The 20,695-nt window shown below is 40.4% G+C and overlaps 1 protein-coding gene and 1 pseudogene across 2 annotated transcripts in view; both read right to left on the minus strand.

Moving 5' to 3' along the window:
- Positions 1-20,695, minus strand: part of LOC135206626 (dnaJ homolog subfamily A member 2-like) — a 172,147-nt gene that overhangs the window by 118,432 nt on the left and 33,020 nt on the right. The gene's annotated exons all lie outside the window — the stretch shown is intronic.
- Positions 8,371-20,695, minus strand: part of LOC135206503 (dnaJ homolog subfamily A member 2-like) — a 29,292-nt pseudogene continuing 16,967 nt past the window's right edge.

Genomic DNA, 20,695 nt, shown 5'->3' on the forward strand with positions numbered 1-20,695 from the left:
TATATGAAACTCTATAAAAAGGCTAATATGATAAGGAGAAAATATTAGGATAATGCGATGTACGCATTTCGAGACTTGTGGCCGCGAATCGGCGCGCGGAGGGTAAGTTAAACTATATTTTTCAAAAATTCACCATAAATCACAATATTGTTCTAGACTTCAAATTTGTTTCAAAATGAAGATAAATGACTGAATATTACTAGGCCGTAAAGAGTTTTAGCTTACTATTTCGGTAGAGTAAAATTTGACCGAACGTGGTTTTTTTTCTATTTATCGTGATTTATATGCAAATATTTTGAAAAAAAAGAGAAAAGCTACAACCTTTAATCATTTTTAGTTGTATTCTACATGAAATTGCGCACAATTTTCATGTGACAGCTAATTTTAATTGGTGCAAACATTTCGACAATTGCACAAAAAAAATTCTGATTTTTTCGGAAGAGTTTACCAAGCGGACGTAAGGAAAATGTTTTCTTTTTTTTTTTCACAAATTCATAAATTGAAATATTGTTGCCAGAGACTTCCAAGTCATTGCAAAATGAAGGTAAATGATTGAATAATATTACTAGAATATAAGAGTTTTAGCTTACAATTGCGTTTTCGACCATTTCGGTAGTGTCAAGTTGACCGAAAGTTGAAATTTTGCAACTTAATGTTATTTATATGAATATATTTTCAAAACTGATAAAAGCTACAACCATGGGTTGTTTTTTAGTTGTATTGTGCATGAAATGCGCACATTTCCATATATAAAACTTTGTGTAACGGCAAATTTAAAATGGTGCAAACATTAGGACAATCGCACGAAGAAATTTATCAGAAGAGTTACCGCGCTAACGTAAGGAAAAAGTTTTTCATAAATTCACCATAAATGGAAATATTGTGCTAGAGACGTCCAAGTCATTGCAAAATGAAGGAAAATGATTGAATATTACTATAATATAAAGAGTTTTTAGCTTATAATTGCGTTTCTCGACATTTCGGTAGAGTCAAAGTTGACCGAAGGTTGAATTTTTGCATTCTTATCCTTATTTATATGAAAATATTCCAAAACTGATAAAAGCTACAATCATGAGTAGTTTTTAGTTGTATTTTACATGAAATTGCGCACATTTTCATATATAATACTTCATTTAATTTAAAATGGTGCAAAAATTATGTCAAAGTGACAAAATAATTTTTGAGATGTGTCACTGATACTTTTTAGTCCGATAAGAAAGAAATTCGCGCTTGCGCGCCTGCGTAGCGATTGTAAACAAAACAACACCTTGATCCATGAACTCCCAGCATCCCCCAAGGCGCGTGATTTAAAAGTTTTCGGCTGGTAGGCCTATAAGTATTTTTCCGCGAATTTTTTAAAAAACTTTTTTGAGTCGATGTATGATACGTCCATTGTCGGCATACGCGGAAGGCATTTTGACTCGACGTTTAATACGTCCATTCGGCGTAAGAGGGTTAATGTAAAAATAAAAAACAAGAGGGCCAAGGACAGAACCCTGAGGAACTCCGCTTGTTACATCTAAGAGAGATTTCCATAGAAGAGGAAATATCCACTCCTCATAGTTTCAGCCTATGGCCCTTAACAAAAGAGAGAGAGAGAGAGAGAGATAGAGAGATAGAGAGAGAGAGAGAGAGAGATGAGAGAGAGAGAGAGAGAGAGAGAGAGAGGCCTTCTCTCAGCAAAGACAGACTAGGACCGTGATCTGTGGAAGAGTGGCTCTGAGCAGAGACACCCCACCCACGACACCAACCACAGAAGACGGGCAACTTTCCCTGGTACACTGCTGCAGAGGGACTGTCTGAGGTATCCTGCCATCTCTGTTGCTGCTTGGTGAGAAATCCTCTTCCTCACAAGAGATGGTGGATAACCGCCAGCCGTGAAGACACAGGGACTGTACTGCCGAGTGGTACAGCTCTACCTGCAGCAGACACAGAAGGTTGTGCCACAGGGGAATCTCTTGCAGTGCCTCAAAGAGAAGAGCCAACATGATGGGGATACCAAAACTGCCTGCGGCCATTTGGGAGTCACCAGAATCATCTGAAAATTGCTGGTGACCACCACTCTGCTTTAATCACCTTGCGAATCACACAGAACAAGGGAAAAGTGTAAGCTTGGTTGTCCCACAGATGTTGGAATGTGTCCTCTGCAGCTGCCTATGGGTCCGACACCACGGAAAAGAAAACCGGAAGTTTTCTGTTGTGCTGGGTGGCGAACAGGGTCTACCACTGGAAGCCCCCATAGGTTGAACAGCCTTTCCACCACAGTCTGGGTGTAGAGACCATTCTGTCCCAATCACCTGATTCTGGTGGCTGAGCTTGTCTGCCACTACATTCCTCTTGCCTGGAATGTATCTGGCTGACAGCTCTACCAAGGCCAGCAGCTCTACCAAGTGAGCTGCAGCCCACTCGTGCACCTGCACTGTCAACTGATGAAACGGGAGAGAAACTAGGCCCCCTGTTTGTTGACATATGCCACTACCGTGGTGTTGTCGCTCAACACCACGGAGTGTCCCATTACTCGATCCCGGAACTCTTGGAGGGCTAAGAAGCTGCCTTGGGTTCCAGAATGTTGATGTGAAGGTGCTCGTTATGTCGATTCCACACTCATCCAGGTGTGCCCCAACCCTCATTTGATGCGTACAAGAACAGAGGCATGTCCAGAGGGGGTGTGTGCAACTCCACTCCTATTAAGAGGTTCCTGTCGTCAAGCCACCAGGCAAAATCCTTCCTCACTTCCCCCGTTAAAGGGATGTGGAAGGATTGAGGATCCCAAGCCTGTGACCAACACTCCTTTAGTCTCCACTGAAGAGACTGCAGGTGAAGACGCCTGTGAGGGACTAGCTTCTCTAGTGACGACAGGTAACCTATCACGACCTAACAAAGCTGAGCTGGCTGTTCCTGTCAAGACATAAACAGTTGAGCTGCCTTCCTGAACTAGCTTATTCTCAAGTCTGCAGGGAAGACTCATGCTGCTACTGTATCAAACAGCATACCCAGATACTTTATCCTCTGCTTGGGAATGAGATCTGACTTCTTGAAATTCATTAACATCCCTAGGTCATGACAAAAATTGAAAAGTAGATCCCTGTCCTGCAGCAACTGCGAGAGCAAGCTTACCAGGACTAGCCGGTCATCGAGATACCTCAAGAGACATATACCGACCGAATGGGCCCAAGCCGATGTCAAGGTGAACACTCTCGTGAACACCCGAGGGGCGGTTGAAAGTCCGAAACAAAGGGCCCTGAGTTGGAACACCATCCCCTCGAGGATAAAGTGAAGGTACTTCCTGGAGGACTGATGAATGGGTATTTGAAAGTAGAAATCCTTCATGTCCACCAAAAGCATGAAGTCATTCTCCCTGACAGGTGAGTAGAGTACACATCCCCCCAAATCCTGGGAGGTCGACTGTAGAATACGGTAACCTCTGCTATAAAAGTTCCTCTGCTATGAAAGTTGCTGTATAAAAATACATTAATGGTCATAAAACCACGGCAGGCTGTGGGTAAACACAGGTAGGCTACCTACCTAATGAAGTGTCATTGACTAGATAAAAAGGGTTATATTAAAAAAAAAAAATTTTATGCACTATTTTTTGTTATAAAAATGGGGGAAAAGGGTAGATAATTCCATTTTGCATCAATTTCAGCTAAAGGTGGGACAGTTGTTCATACGCATACTGAGGGTTTACAGTTACGTGGTATTGACAAGGTTAAGTGAGGCAGGGTATGGAGTTTCCCTTGAACACCCCTAGATTTACTTCCTTGCCCTTATCTGGATTTTGCCATTATATGGACCCTTGGCTCTATTAATCTGAATACTTTGAAAGATTACTGGTATACAGCAAATCATCAAAACATATACATTTTTAGTCCAACTGATCACCGACATGCAGCATTCACTTCCCGTCAATGGTCGAATAACAAGACTGTCCACCAGATGGTTACTGCCATGAGTGATGTCATGGTGAGGAGTTGGGGTTCCGTGGCTGACGACTGCCAGAGAGGCAATAGCCAGTGGGATGATTGACACTACCAACCTTTTAACTTTACTAACAGTGCGAAGAAGGGGGGGGGGGGCTACAAAATACACATCCCAGAAACTCCGTTTTCAAGAGTTCGAATAATCATCTACTTATACTTGAAAAGGTAGTCTCTTGGAAGTTATCAAAGAAAACTGGCAAGTGACCACATTTTTATTTCTAAATGTTGGTAATCACTTCCTGTACTATCTGAGTATATTCATCATGAATAATGACCATAGGTTTTCTATTCAATCATATCCTAAAATATCCCAGCTTTTAAAATGACAAATTTGTAACTAATTTGTATATTCCATAACTTACAAACATGAGGTCTTAAACATTAGGACAAATACTCAGCGCCAGCTGGAAACCGGGTAAAGTTAAAATAATTGTGTACGCTAGGGACTATGGCATCTGTGCTTGGTCACGAGACATGTGGGGCCACCCACATACCCCTCATTAACTCGTGACCCCATCAGTTATTCTTCCAACCCAGGTTAGTTGATAGAGGGGTGGTTAGAGGTGGGCTTTATATGTTAAGACCTCAGGTTTGTAACGTTATGAAAAATACAAATTAGTTACAAATTTGTCATTTGTTCATATACGAAACAAACCTTCAGTCTTAACATTATGATAGACTTACTCTGGTGGGAGGTAAGTACTATTAACCAAATGGGAGTTTGCCACCTTTGATCAGTTTTCTGAATGCCTGAATTCTACAAAACAACTGACCAGTATTTCCGAATTCTAAGACATATATGAATATTCATAAAAGTCAGACTTCTGGTTTTTTACACAATGTCATAGTTCATTGCGTCCGAGGAAGATAAGATCTGCTCCCCTAACAAACCAATTCATCCACTCATGTAGGTTTGTTATCATTCCTCTCCCCCTTGCTAAAGAATGGAATTCCTGCTACTGATAGGTTTCTACTGATACTAATCCTAACAGTATGGCCACTTCACTCACCTGTACCTTGTCCGTTCCAGCTTATGATGGTACTCTCTTCTTACTGCCCTAAGTAAAGGAGACAGAAATTTGAAAAGGAAAGAGGCCAGTTAACTCCTCCATTTCACATTCATACCATCATTTAAGTCCAAGGACCTCTGGGCAACCATATATATATATATATACAGGAAATTGAAAGTGATTTTCATAACAAAGAACCCACTCTCAAATTTCAATGAACAGACAGACAACTCCTTAAAATTCCTCAATTTTGAGCTTCGATACCGTCACAGACCAACCATCACAATCATTTAACAGATATGTTCTTAAATGAAGAGGAGCCCATATTCCTCTGATGACCTTATCTTCTGTATAACCTCATTGGTACAACTTGACAAACAAGGAATAGGCTTGCCCGATCGCCTCTGTTTGGCCTGTTCCTTTGATGTCTATCATGTTAATGTTCTAGTGACTTAGTTCTTTCTATAACCACAGAGTACTTTGACAAGTCAAAGCCGGCCTGCGAAGGTCCCTCACACATACTCACACCGTACTGAGCAAGATTAAGAAAGGTACCTGTCATCATGACCTGTGCTGCATTGACTCATTATCCCGGATTCCGGGGCCAACTGGAACTGAAGTTCCAGGCTACTTTTGAGTCTACATCAAAACCCTGGTTATTGAGTACTCCCACTCTACCAAGGTCAGAGGAAGACTCTCCATCCACAGTCAGTTTCCTGCAACGGGACTGATGTATGTGCCTGGTGGTAGTTCGTCAAGGCTACTCTGATACAGAGTATGTTTTCACTTGTCAGATTGGAGTTCTTATGCCGGTCCAATGTATATCATCTGTTCTGACAACCTCTCCACCATATTACTGTCTACTAACTGAATGCCTTTAATGGACAGAAACGTCCACTACACAGGCAGTCACAGCCAAAGGGTCATTCTGTATATGTGAGCTAATGACCTTTGAGTCGTGTTACATCCGAGGTGACACTCTCCACCCAAAAACGGAGAACTATTAGTTCGAAAGGGGATATCGGTCAACCTCCAGGCCTTGAGATATTAACCCTTAAACGCCTATTGGACGTATTTTACGTCGAGATAAATTCTCTTTTGGGTGCCGACCAGACATAATTTACGTCGACATGGAAATTTTTTTTTAAATTCGCGGAAAAATATTATAGGCCTACCGGCAGAAAACTTTTCAATCACGCGCCTTTGAGCTTACCAGCCACTGACCTTATTGATTTTCTTGCTGATTGGGCTGTGACAGTCCTAGTTCTAAGATGAAGAAGAATTTACTCTTCTCCTCTTGTCCCAAGGATCAGTCACGAAATCCTGTATCCTCCAACGCTTGGACTGGTACACTCATTGATGCATCGAACTTAGCTATGACATCATCTAGAGAAGAAGACGAAGAAGAAGGCGAATCACGCCTTTTCTTTTTGTCATACTTAGCCATTTTCACCTCTAGATACTGTTTATTCTTCATTACTGTGTGTACCAATGAGTCAAAAAGCGTATTTGGTTCCGGAGGCAGCGAAGTAAATCGAGAATCATGACTACCGCCATTACAAGCAGTCTTGGCTATGACGTCTACACGCTTGATGGAAGCGTGGGGCTGTTTATGGTACTCCTGCAGCCAAGATCAAGAGACCCACCTTCTGTGGCATTTCTACTTTACAAGGAAGTGACAGTCCTGGCTCGAAGATGAAGAAGAAATTATTCTTTTCCTCTTGGCACGAGGATCAGTCACGAAGTCCCTGATTCTAGCCTTTTCCAACTCTTCACAGCAGCCACACTAGACTAACTTTCCATTATTCACTTTTTCGACAATTACAACTACTTCTTGTGCTTTCACATAATAGGGATGTAACAATCCTGGCTCGAAGATAGAAAAGAAACTTCTCCTCTTGACTCGAGGATCAGCTACGAAGTACCTATATTTCCAGGATTGGCAGGAGAACGCACTGGCATCAAAGCCAGTCACCTAAGCTTGACGCCTAAGCGGAAGGATACAGAGGAAAGACTTGTCTTTTCCATTATGTGACTTACATCTCCTAACGCTTGTAATTTCTCTCAAAAACAATGTGCATTAAAAACCTCCCATCCGAAAGCATAGTTGTAAAGTACTCTTGTACCTCGAAATGAAAATTGAAGCATGGCTTTGTGTAGGCCGCAGCTGTGAAGAGATGTCATGGCGGACGCCATATTTATGACGTCACTGAGCAACTCGAATGTGAAGCCAGCACCCTACCAGAAATGCAAGCTGTTGGATGTTATTCTTGTAGTCATAGCAACCTGACATTAAAGGCTGCCTTGTTGCCCTATTTGCTTCTTTGCAGATGGCGATGCATCCGACCGCCATCCAGTGCATGTCAGGATAAAAGGGACATCCATCACGTGGGATCCTGGATGGCAACACGACGTTAAACATCAAACCAACCGTCCTTTTGGGTTGGTTCTCCTGATAAGCCTAACGCCGACCGCACACCTGCATCCTCTCTATCCACATATCTGGAAGAAAAACAAGATGGCGATGCACGCCTCTCCCCGCAGGGAAAGGAGCACAATTAGTCATAATTACTTCCCAAAGCACATCCAGATACATCAAAGCTTTGGACTACAGGCAATCCATATGAATAAGGGATATTCCCAAGCACAAGTAACGAATAACCGTACCTTAAGTTTCTTCACCTACGACTTACTACACGAAGAGTACTTCGACGGTTTCCATCGACGTCGAAACGGCCGAAGAAAATAACAGGACATATAACTGCTTCCTGTGATATCCAGGAAGTCTCGCAGCATGAGAAAGCTTGATGTTCACATATCCGGGAATTCCAAGCAACAAATTGAAAACAACAGGGGGCAAACTAAACCGGCTTTAAAAGGACGGAGTAAACCACGTCCTCACTTAAAGGCGGTAAGAAAATAACTGACGGGGTCACGAGTTAATGAGGGGTATGTGGGTGGCCCCACATGTCTCGTGACATGCACAGATGCCAATAGTCCCTTGGCATACACAATTTTTTAAACTTTGCCGGTTTCCAGCTGGCGCTGAGTATTTATCCTAATGTTAAGACCGAAGGTTTATTTCGTATATGAACAAATATGCTTTGAAGTTTTCTCATTTTCTTTCCTCTTCAAATAGCAAACATTTAATGCATTCTCCCCAATAGATGATTAAATGTGGTGGGGAAAGTTAATCACAGAATTATGCCTTTTTTTTATTGACATTAATTAAGCAGCTGCTGTTATATTTCACTTCTTTGCCTAGAGTTATGTGGCCTACTATTGCTCTTTTCTTGCATTCCTCTTAAAAACATAACATATGCCTATAGTATCAACTTACATGATGAATATAAAAACAAAAATCCTTACCTTTAATTTTATTCCCTCAGTAGTGAAATAATTTTCAGGGAATGCTATTTCAAACGTATATACAGATCACCCTTCTCATATGGGTTCTTATACATTGGCATACCTTCGCCAAGCACTCCACGCACACAACCTACAAATGACAGATAAGGAGTTACTATTATTCATAACATTAACAATTCTTATAAAAACTGAAAACATGTGCATTATAAAAAAAAAAAAACTGGTTTCATGTATAAACACACTCGTCACATATACATATATGCATTACTAATTCAAAACAATGACACCACCACAGCCTGGCAATCACCTCCAAGTGGTCTCGGTCACATTTATTTTTTTATATTTTACCTGGTTCTAAAACAGATCCAGGAGGGTGTTTGACGCACAAATTCCTGCCGTCTAAGTGCTTAACCACCATGCTAAACCCACACAAGGCCTCTGTTAATGATACTGTGTATTTCATGAGCAAGTCAGATCATTACGTTGAAAGGTCTCATGAGGCTTTTCCTGCAAATAAAAGTCATTACAAAATCACCAAAGGCTCCAACAATTACAGTATGCAAATTCTACCATTATATACTATATTAGCTTAAACACTTCTGATTTTTCAAACGAGTCACTTTCTAAACAAATTTTGAAGAATACCGAACAAATAGCCCTTCCCAAATCAAAATATAATCACCACTTACACAAATTATTAAAAAAATAAATAAATAAATAAGTTTCTGTATTATATACAGTACATTTTTGTTAAATGTCACATAAATATGGAATGCTCATAATAAAAGTACAATTCCAGACATTTTCAACTAGTCCAGTTTCCCAAACATGAAAGGTTTGTGGCAGGATTTGTTTTGGTAGCCCTCACCATCTCTATGCCAGAAAGGCCACGTGATGTCATGAAATAGGTGGAGGGTGGAATAGGCATTAAGTCAATGATAACATTATTGTATGATGAATGTGGCTGAGGGTGGTGGATGTATAGAGGTGTAATTCAACTGAGGCCTTTACAATATGAAGGGTCTATTGCCATTTTTCTAAAAATCCAAATAATGCCAGAAATCATGTTTGAAAATAAGCAGTTTACAAAAAGCGATATTCCAGTCATTTTCTAAGATATTTTTGTGATTTGTGTTGTATATTGTGAAGCAAAATCTACTACTTTATGACACTACTATACATTTCTTGTTGAAAAAATCAATCAATATATATAGTTAATAATTATTATTATTATTAATATTATTATTATAAAGGATTAGTTTATCCAGAACTCTGAGCCTAACAAAGAAAATTGCTTCACAATGTTACCTTTGAAATTGTAACTGAACGTATTTTGAAGTCCGAGACAGTGATTCCCCCCCCCCCCCCCCACCCCCCCCCCCCCTCACCCCTAAGTCTCTCCGGGATATTTTTTCTTATATTTCCTGAACCAATTAAGATTCTCACATTTTTCTTGCACGTTGTTTGCCCAATGTTTTTGAGCTTTCCAAATGTTTTTTGAGCACTGCACCTTTAAAAGTAATTTTTCTGTGAATATTTTTGTGAACACATGTATGGTAATAGAGTGCATGTAAGTGGATGTATCTGTAGCATGTAAGTGTATAATGTTTGTGTATTTATATTTATTTTCAATTCATATTATTATAATATGGAAAATATAGAAATATCCTGTAGCACCTGACATGCAATAATGAGCAAAAACCTGCATTTACTTACTGGTGCATACATTCACCAAGTGGCTGACGCATACTGTCATTCTGCACACTTTAAGCCGCCCAGCTGGCTAGGACAGACCCTTCATATTGTTCAGTTTGCACTCAAGTTATTATACAAAGGCACATTCTTGGAAATTGCCCAAGAAGCAGTAGCACACCTTCAACCCTCACTAAAGGCTCCTTTCCCGCCTCCATTTTCTTTCTCATCGGGGCTACCAACACAAATCCCGCCCCACACACTTCTCGCTCGAGAAAATGGACTGTATGCCATAAGCAAGATGAGACTGAGAAACTATCAGAGTTTTGTATAGTACCTTTACAATCCAATACAAGTATACTAATATAAAATTTGTGTTGTCCTGTTTTCTGAAGTCATCAGAACTTGGTGTTCAAAGAAAGCCAACATTCTGCCACGTCTACAGTCATACATGACAATTATATCCACATAGTTATAAATTCTCAGTTACAAACAGGAAAAAATACTGGCATGCCAAACACAAACACAAAAGTTACCTGCAAAACAATGATTACATCACCAGGCTCTACTCCAGGCATTTGATCTCCTTCACCATGGAAAGTAATACGCTGCTCGTCTCTCATTCCCTTGTCTACGTGCACTTCCAGTATCTTGGTTTGTTGTGTGACTTTGCGACCTAGGCATGACTGACAACGATCTCTTTCATTAATCACCTCACCTGCAGAGGGAGAGAAAAAAAAATCAGCAACTCCAATGATAAAGTCAGGAAACTGAATTTGTCTTTTTATCACCTACAGGGTAGGTAAACACAATCACCTGAAAACTACAAAATATCAAAACTTACATTTATGTAATGCTTTCTTTCTACCCTTACCAAAGGCAAATTCATTTTATGAATTAATTCCCTGCTGGACAGCACCTTGGTAACAAGAGAAAACCTCTCTCACACCAATCCCATATATAAAGTCAAGAAAACAGTAATTTTCTTTTAGTAAATCCTTTTATACAATTATCCCTAAAAAGGCCTTGTACCTATATCAACTACTTATCTTCGTAAAAATGCAAAGCTCAATGGCCGACCATTTAATGTTAGCTCTCATGTACTTTAGATCCATGGTGCAAGGAGTTTACACTACTAAAAATAGCCTAAGAGGCCTGCATCATTTTAAACCACACTGATAGGACTGACAATTGAAAACCATCTTTTGAGTCAGATCCCTGTTTGATGATTGATATAGGGGCTCCAATGGAGCTCGAGTGAGACTATTCAGGACTAGAGAAAGATCATACGCAGGAGGCTTGAGTTCTCTTGGGGAACAGGACTGTTCGAAACTCCTGAAGATTTCCCAGGATGAAGAGATGTCCATGCCTTTCACGCACAAAACCAAGCCCAAGCTAGCTCTGTAGCCGGAGACAAACCCCGTCAATGACACCAATCACAGTAGGCTGCTCATTTTCCCTGGTAAACTGTTGACAAACATTTCCTGATATAGCCAGACATCTGGCCTGCAGCCTTTCGAGAAAAACCTCTTGCTCAGAGGAGATACTTGATAGTTTCCACCCATGAATAGAAGTTGGCAAAGGAGCTGCTGCCATGAGGGAATTTCTCTTGGAACTTCTGACAAAAGAGACAGAAGGTAAGGGAACCACTCCGCTTGAGGCCACAGAGGTGCCACCAAGGTCATCCTGAGATTTTGAGAACTCATTACTCAGTTCAGAACTTGATGGATCAGGCAAAACGGAGGGAAGACATACACCTCTAGATTGTCCCAAGGATGCTGCAAGGCGTCCTCTACTAGAGCAAGGGGATCCGGGACCACTGAACAGTAAACCTCCGGCTTCCTTTGAAGCAGGTAGCGAAGAGGTCTAGCCTAGCCCTTTCCCAAAAATGAAAAAGCCTGTCTGCCACATCCTGATACAGAGACCACATGCCCAGGATTTGGTTCCGATGACTCAGCTTGTCAGCCACCACATTCATCTTGCCTGGAATACATACCTGGTGGAGAGCTCCACAGAGTTGTTGATCAGTCACTGGTGCACCTCGACTGTCATCGAATGGAGTTGATGATACACCAGTCCTCCATTTGTTCACATGGGCGACCACCGTGGTGTTGTCTGACATCAGCACGAAGGAATGGCCCTCTACCCTCTCCCAAACTCCCGCAGACCTAGGAAAGCTGCTTTCAACTCCAAAATGTCAACATGAAGCAGCTTGTTCTCTAAACTCCAAATACCCGAGGCAAGGAGATCGTCCAGATGAGCACCCCAACCATTGATGGAGACATCCGAAAACAGGAGAAAGTCTGGAGAAGTGAACGCAGAGGGACTCCCACCGTAGATTTCTAGTCATGCAATGATCAATGAAGGTCTCATCTCACTTTTCTGATAAAGGAACTCTCTGCTTAGGGGAATCTCCCGCCAGAAACCAAAGTCCTTCAGTCTCCAATGTAAAGAGCAAAGGTGAAGGTGATCATGAGGGACCAGCTTCTCCAGAAAACACAAAATCCCCAGGACTTGCCACTGGTGAGCTGGCTGTTCGGACTGTAACAAGAAAGAGCGTGCCACCAACCGGAACTTCTCCAACCTCTGGCATGACAGAAAAACTCTCGACCCTGCTATATCTATATTCTACATCCATATACCCAGATAACGAGCTCTCTAGCTAGGAACCAGAATGGACTTCTCCAGGTTTACTACTATGCCTAGCTCCCGATGAAACTGAAGGTGATCCCTGTCTTAAAGTGGTTTCTCCCTGGAGCTTGACAAGACCAACCGGCCGTCGAGGTACCTCAACAGGCAAATCCCTTGAGCATGAGCCATGAGACCAAGGCAAAGACCTTGTGAACACCTGAGGGGCCATGGTCAATCAGAAGCAAAGGACCTTGAACTGGAAGATTGCTCTCCTAGACTAAAGCAAATGAACTTCCTGGACAAAGAGTGGACTGGGATCTGAAAGCAAGCATTGTTCAAGTCTATTGACAAGAAGTCATTGTCTCTTATTGCTGCCAAACTGTCCAGGCCATCTCCATCCTGATCCTTGTCTTCCTTACAAAGTGATTCAGTGTGAAAAGCCAGCCAATATCCTTATGGCAATTGTTCAAGAAACATTGACCAATGAGTTACCAAAAGTTACTGGCGCAGTTTTGTGTAAGGGTAAAACTCGGGAAATAACTAAGAGACCTGTGTTTAAGTTAATTTTTCTTTTAAGGCCTAAGGTGGTGCATGATGAGGTCCGGGATGAAACTACCTAAGCGTATCTACCTAAGAGAGAAGCTGCAATAAACAACATAATGAGAACTCGTCAAATCTTAACTGATCAACCCAGATATTAGCATGAATCTTTTTCTGTATTTTATGTGAGACTTTTTTTCCAAATCTAATTTCTACATTCAATCATTATTCAGGTTTATATGACTGGATGTTTTTGGGGGAGAATGTAGAAAATATTGGTAATGTAAGCAGTTGTGTGCTAACAACTAGAAAGCTAACTTTCTCCCTATTTTCATTGTTTAACCAATGATTCCTGTAAACTATGAAACCTAGCAAAGGACGTGAGGTTGATATGAAACTGAACCAGAAACAAGGATTGCAAAATTCTGAACATAATGGGATCACAAGGTTTTATTTCAAAATTCTGAACATAATGGGATCACAAGGTTTTATGGAAGTTAAAATCTAGTGCAGTTATAAATTGTTGGTTCAGATCTTAGCTTACTGTCACTGCTGCCATAAAACCCCCACCCCTGTTTAAAAGGAGAGCCAACCAAACCCTTAACACGGGATGCTCAACCCCAACGTCTATCAGGATCATGGCCAATCTTGCACATACTAAACCAGGCTGCCTTCCAGAGGAAGAAGGGTACCTTAGGTGAGATGCTTTTAGGAAAAAGCTTAAAAGACTACATAATCTGTTAAGCAAACATCAAAGGTTCTGAGAAAAAGGTGTCCTATGACTTGTGAGGAACATTCCTACAATAAAGTGAGGTGAAGGCAGTCGGGCACCATCAGACTCTTGCCCACATTACCTTGGGAAGGGACAACAATGCTGGCTTCATGAACTCTCACTCAGGCTGGACAACAGTCCTCTTCGCAAGACAAACTGCCTGCCTCTTACCCATTTCACAAAGCTAGAGAGAGAGGGTGTCCATGGATACCAATTTTATATGCCTACCACTCCTACAGTGACACACCAACCATTCGGCGTAAGAGGTCTGATTTGCCATTGATATTACCATAAGGCTTGCATGGGCACAAACACACCTCATCAGGATCCCCAATGAAGGGGTCTAAGGAAGGTGTTGAAAAGTTCTCAAATCTCTCATAAAAAACTGATGGATGATTCTGAGTTTTTCCCACAAATCTGGAAATGAGAACAGGAAGGATTCCAAACCTTCAAAGGGCAAGTACGGATTGAAAGGCTGTGCAACTCATCAACACACACTGTTGAGGACATGGCCAGCAAAAATCTTGGAGATGAGACCTGTCTCAGGCCTTCCCCAAGGGCTCATCAGGCACCTGTGTTAAGCTACATAGCCCAATAGTCACATCCTACTCTAGAAGCTGCAGCTTTCTAAGTGGGCAAGACTGTTCATGGCTCCTCCCAAGCATGGACTACTCTTATTGAGCAAGAATGCTCCATGCCCTTTAGTTAGAAAACCTGACTCAAGCTTTAGATGCAGGGACTGAAAGGAGTATGTCTCACTGAAGAGGAATGAGGTAGTTCATGATCTGCTACATAACAGTTTCAACCAGCAAGTCCATGTCTAAAACACCATAAACAGGTGATCCACTTCCCAACTTCTTGTTTGCTCAGGCTACCTCAAAACATGTGGCTTACAGAGAAGTGAGAGCCAAAGGAGAATCTCTGGGCAATCCTACAGGAACTATAGCATATTGAGATACCAATCACCTTTGAGCCAACATGGAAGTACAGTGGGGGCCCCGTATTCATGTTCTCCCAATTCACAGATTTCTCTCTGGACCATATCTACCCATTATTGCTTATTCACAATATTTTTCTATGAGAAATATCCAGAAATTTCTTTCTTTTTTATCAATTTCATCATAAAATGCACTTTTTGTAAAAAAAAAAAAAAAAAACTGATAAAAATCAGGTGTAAAAATTTGTACGAGGTTTTTCTTTAGTTTTGCCTACCAAAAAAGGGAGTTTCCTGTGTTTTATAGGGATTCCAATTATTCGCAGATTCTAAACATTTGTCGGGGGGGGGGGGGGGGGGTGGGGAGGGGGGGGGGGGGGGGGGGGGGTATCGGGGGGGGGGGGGGGGGGGGGGGGTGGTATGCATCCCCATGAACCCCCATATAGGGAGACCACTGTACATAGTTGCCAAACACTCAGAGAAAACATTCACTTTATCACTCAGACAATCAGAGGCATCCAGATTGCTCCAGGGATGACTGAAGATGTCCTCAAAGTCAGTACAAAGATTGAAATCAGCAACCATGACAACAGGAGCAAACACATTGATCATGGATGTTTCTCAAGGTTAAAAAGCCTTCTGCCATGCACATAAAGGAAAGACCAACCTAACTCCAATAAGTGTCTCTTGCAGCTTAACTGGTATACCATAGCATTTCTAGTCGGAACATCAGAGCCTTAAGTTCAACAGCATGGCAAAGTGCCTGAGTACTTACTTACCCATCTGCAACACAAACTGGCAGAATTCAAGAAAAACCATCCCTACCCCTCAATGCTGTCATATGTCACATACCAAGATTAGGGAAAACTATCGCAACATTGAAGGAATGCTGAAGTTAGCTGTTCTCACTCATTCCTAGGATGTTCATTTGCTAAGGAAGGTCACTCTGTCCACAGACCTGATGTGGTTAGAGATCCCTCAGGTGTTTACCTCACCCCACCTTTGATGCACCCCTAACCCAAGAACCAAAACAATCTCTAGAGGTAAATTCAAAGGAACTCTCACTACAAGGATTCCATCCTCCAGCCAGCCACCAAGGTCTTCCCTCACTACTTAGCTCAAGAGTACAAGGTGAAGAAGAGGGTCTCTTAAGCCAACCAATGCTACTCAGTTTGCCATTAAAGCATGCACTGGTGGAGTGGGGTGCCTATGAAGCAAGAGCTTAGGCACTGGGCTTTGAACTGATACAGTTCCTTTGCAGAAAAATGTAGGTATACTTCTCAGAAACCAGATGGATGGGCATCTGATATTTTGCCATACTTCAAAGTCACAAAAGGCATGTATGTAAATAAGGCTGCAAGATGTATATAAGGCCTTTATACTTTAGGAAATAATTTTGTTACTAAACAGAAAATCAGACCCCGAAAGTATCTGTTAAAAAGCTACCATAGTTACCTCTGATAGAATCCAACACAGACTAAATCGTTTCCATATTGACCCAAGTTTGTAGTAACAAACTTGCTCAATGGAAAAGGGTCAATGAAAAGTTTCCAATCCCTAGTTGACTTCCTTACTGCCACAAAAGCCAACTGTACAAGCCCAGAATTATGCTGTCTGACTTGTGTGCATTCTTTTCCAGCACTGTTCTCACCTTACCAACAAGCAACAGCTTTCAAGGTCACAGCAGCAAGACAAAAACGGGTTTGCACTCAAGAGAGATGGCAACCAGGACCTTGAAAAGTGGTCTGTAAAAGTTCTGAAGGATAAAGACTTCCCTTCTATAATTTACATCCCCTTCAAAATGGAACTGACAGGCAAGAGGGGACAGGAAGACTTTAGCCCCTTGTGAATATTAAAAAAAAAAAAAACTAGACTCCTTATCAGTTTATAGACGGTTCCATTTAGAGTAGTCCCAATATTCCACAAAAAAGAAGGCTTACCCTTACCCAAGGCCTTGATCGCAGAGCCCTTCGACACCCTAGAGGATTTGAGACTTCACAGTGACTAAAGGAGTTCAGCTATCACAATGCCTCTTCCATTACCTCAGCTTTACTTTGAAAATAACAAAAAAGAGCCAGACAGAATTTTTTCCACAGAGCAAGGCTCCTACACCAAAACCTGTATATTAGAAAAAAAAAATTGTGGACATAGGTCTCTTTAGAAAATGTTGACACACCCATGTTTTTCCTCCACAACTTCATCATCTCATCTGCAGTAGAGATGACAAATGAGACACCAATGATGGCTCATTCAATAGGGAAGTTCAACCCACGGTCTAGCCACTATGCTGCCTGCAAGGACACCATCGAGACTGATTCCAGGTTCCCTACTCTTTAGTCAAAAAGTTAAGGGGGCCAGCAGTCTAATGCCATTTTTTAAAAACAAGACTTTGACATTCATACCACTTAATAAGGTGACTTGGGACATCTCCAAACCGCATATGATTTTCGCCTCTGACCTTCGGTTTTGTGACGCCAGGGCGATTGATCCAAAAATGACCATTTTTCAAATTCTATCTCCTCCCTTGATATTTAAATATCAGACCTGGGATTACTATTATATATAGACCTGATGTAGACCTCCAATCAAATGAAGAGTTTTTTTTCTAAAAGTCATTTTTTTGCTAGATATGAATTTTTTATTATGGTAAAAATAATAAACCCTATAAAAAAAAAAAAAAAAAAAAAAAAAAAAAACAAAAAAAAAAAAAAAAAAAAAAAAAAAAAAAAAAAAAAAAGTATAAAAATTGGACAAAAAGGCTTCACTTGTTTGTTCAATACTGTCTTTCAAAGTTACATACCAAATTTCAATGCTATAGCTTTTTAAAACTATGGGAGAAGATAGATTTTGAAGGTTTAATAAGTATAGTTTTGAGATACAGGCATTCAAGTTTTCCTTTGTATTTTTCCAAAGACAATGTTCATAAATAATGATTATTATGAATTTTATCTTCTTTTTTTTTTGGGTATCAATAAACCAAAACTATGTTATTTATCATAATTTGATCATAAATGAAGATCCTTTGCTCATATATCATAGCCGGGGCACTCTTTCCTACGGAATTCTCTCTCTCTGCTTCACTCGGCTTATAACAGCGAATTTTCTTCTGTATATTAGCAAGATTTTTTTGTTTTCCATTGTCTTTTCCTCTTTTGGCATGATGCAAATTCTTGCCGAAACAAGATAAACACGCATAAAAGCAGGAGAATTTCAGAGGTGAAACTCAAATGTGTAGTACTCTTTTTACAAAGACAATGTTAATAAATCATGGTTATTATGAATTTCAGATTCCTTCCTTTTTGGGTATTGATGAACAAAAACTATGTTATTTAACATAAATGAAGATCCCTTTGTTCAATGACCGTAGCCTGGGGCACTGCACGACGTGTGCGTCAGGCAAGACGGGGGCATTCTTACTAAGCACCCCTCCCCAAGCCCGGCCCTCTCTCTCTTCACTAACTACACTAATATCGTGGATAATGTGATATTCTGAATCCATATGAATATATGAAAATCGAAAGCACGGGCAACGAATTAACTGTACGTTAAAGAGTTTCTGCACCTACGACTTACTACTCGATGAGTACCTCGACATCAAAATCGTCGAAGAAATATCCGGGCTTTTAACTGCTTTCTTGTGATATCCAGGAAGTCTCGAAGCATGAGAAGACTCCATGTTCACATGCCTGGGAATTCCAAACAACAAATTCAAAACAACAGGGGGCAAACTAAACTGGCTTTAAAGGACGGAGGAAAAGCACGTCCCCTCTTAAAGGCGGTAAGAAAATAACTAATGGGGTTATGAGTTATAGAGGGGTATGTGGGTCGGCTCCACGTGTCTCGTGACCAAACAGAGATGCCAATAGTCCCTTGCATACACAATTATTTTAAACTTTACTGGTTTCCAGCTGGCACTGAGTATTTATCCTAATGTTAAGACCGAAAGTTTGTTTCGTATATGAACAAATTGCATTTTCTTGTATGGATCAATGTTTTTGGCTTATTGAGTTATGTTTACTGATTACCCTGTAACTATGAAAGTTAGAGGAATTTTGACGAAATATTTCGTATAAGCATTCTCCATTGCCATACGAAGCTCCATGAATTTTTCATGACTGCGTTTTTCGCCCTATACCCCATATATAAGGGGTACTGGGGGGCCGGCCAGCTAATGCCATTTTTTGTTTTAAGGACAGGACTTTGATATTCATACCACTTAATAAGGTGACTTGGGACATCTCCAAACCGCATATGATTTTCGCCTCTGACCTTCGGTTTGTGACGCCAGGGCGATTTATCCCGAAAATAACCATTTTTCAAATTCTATCTCCTCCCTTGATATTTTAATATGAAGACCTGGGATTACTACCATATATAGACCTGATGTAGACCTCCAATCGATGGAGTTTTTTTCTAAAAGTCATTTTTTTGCTAGATATGAATTTTTCAATATGGTAAAAAAATAAACCCTATAAATCACGAGAAAAAAATTTATAAAAAAGAAGAAACAAAAATTGAAAAAAAGGGCTCTATTTGATTGTTCTATAATGTCTTTGAGTTATATACAAAATTCCAATGTTATAGCTTTAAAACTAAGTGAGAAGATAGATTTTGAAGGTCAATAGTATAGTTTTTGAGATACGGGCGTTCAAAGTTTTCCTTCGTATTTCTATGAAGACAATGTTAATAAATAATGATTATTATGAATGTATATTTCTTTTTTGTGTATTAATAAACCAAAACAAAACTATTTTATTTATCATAATTTAATCATAAATGATGATCCCTTTGCTCATATATTGTAGCCTGGGGCACTGCTTGAGGCAAGATGGGGCACTCCTTCCTACGCAATTCTCTCTCTCCCCTTCACTAACTAGGCTTATTACAGCGAATTTTCTTTCTGTATGTTAGCGAGATGTTTTTCCTTGTTTATTTTCCTCTTGGCATGATGAAATTCTTGCCCGAAACAAAGATAAATAAACATAAATGCAAGAGAATGTCAGAGGAAACTCGAAGTAGTCACTCTTCTTTTACAAAGACAATTTAATAAATCATGATTATTATGAATTTCATATTCCATTTTGGGTACTAAAAACCAAAACTTTGTTATTTATAATAAATGAAGATCTCTTTGCTCAAAGATCGTAGCCTTGTCAGAGTGTGACGTGTACTGTCAGGCAAGAAGGGGGCGTTACTAAGCAACCCTACCCTCTCTTCACTAACTACGAGAATTATTATGATATTCTGTAATAATACTAGAGCGATTTTTCTTCGTCTTTGTTAGCGAGATGTTTTCCTTGTCTTTTCCTCATTGGCATGATGAAAATTATTGCCGAAACATACATAAACATACGTAAAGGCAAGCGAATGTCAAGAGGTGAATGGAACATGTAGATTACTTGATGTCTGTGATCGCACTAATTCATGACTGGACTTGGTACCTGAGCCTGAAGTTCCTCCTTTCTCGACTCGGAATGTCTAACAGATGCCATTTTTGTCCCAATTTCTTTTGACAATCAATTATACCAAATTTATTTACGATAAAAGAAAGAAATATTGCATTTTCTTGTACGGATCAGTGTTTTAGGTCTTATTGAGTTATGTTAACTAATTTCCCTGTAACTACGAAAGTAAGAGGAATTTTGACGAATATTTCGTATACGTATTCTCAATTGCCACATGAAGCTCCATGAATTTTTTCATGATGCATTTTTTGCACCTATACCACCATATATAGCGGTTCCGGCCGGCCCCCACCTTAAGTTTG

The sequence above is a fragment of the Macrobrachium nipponense genome, chromosome 31 (assembly GCF_015104395.2).
Source record: "Macrobrachium nipponense isolate FS-2020 chromosome 31, ASM1510439v2, whole genome shotgun sequence".
NCBI lineage: Eukaryota > Metazoa > Arthropoda > Malacostraca > Decapoda > Palaemonidae > Macrobrachium > Macrobrachium nipponense.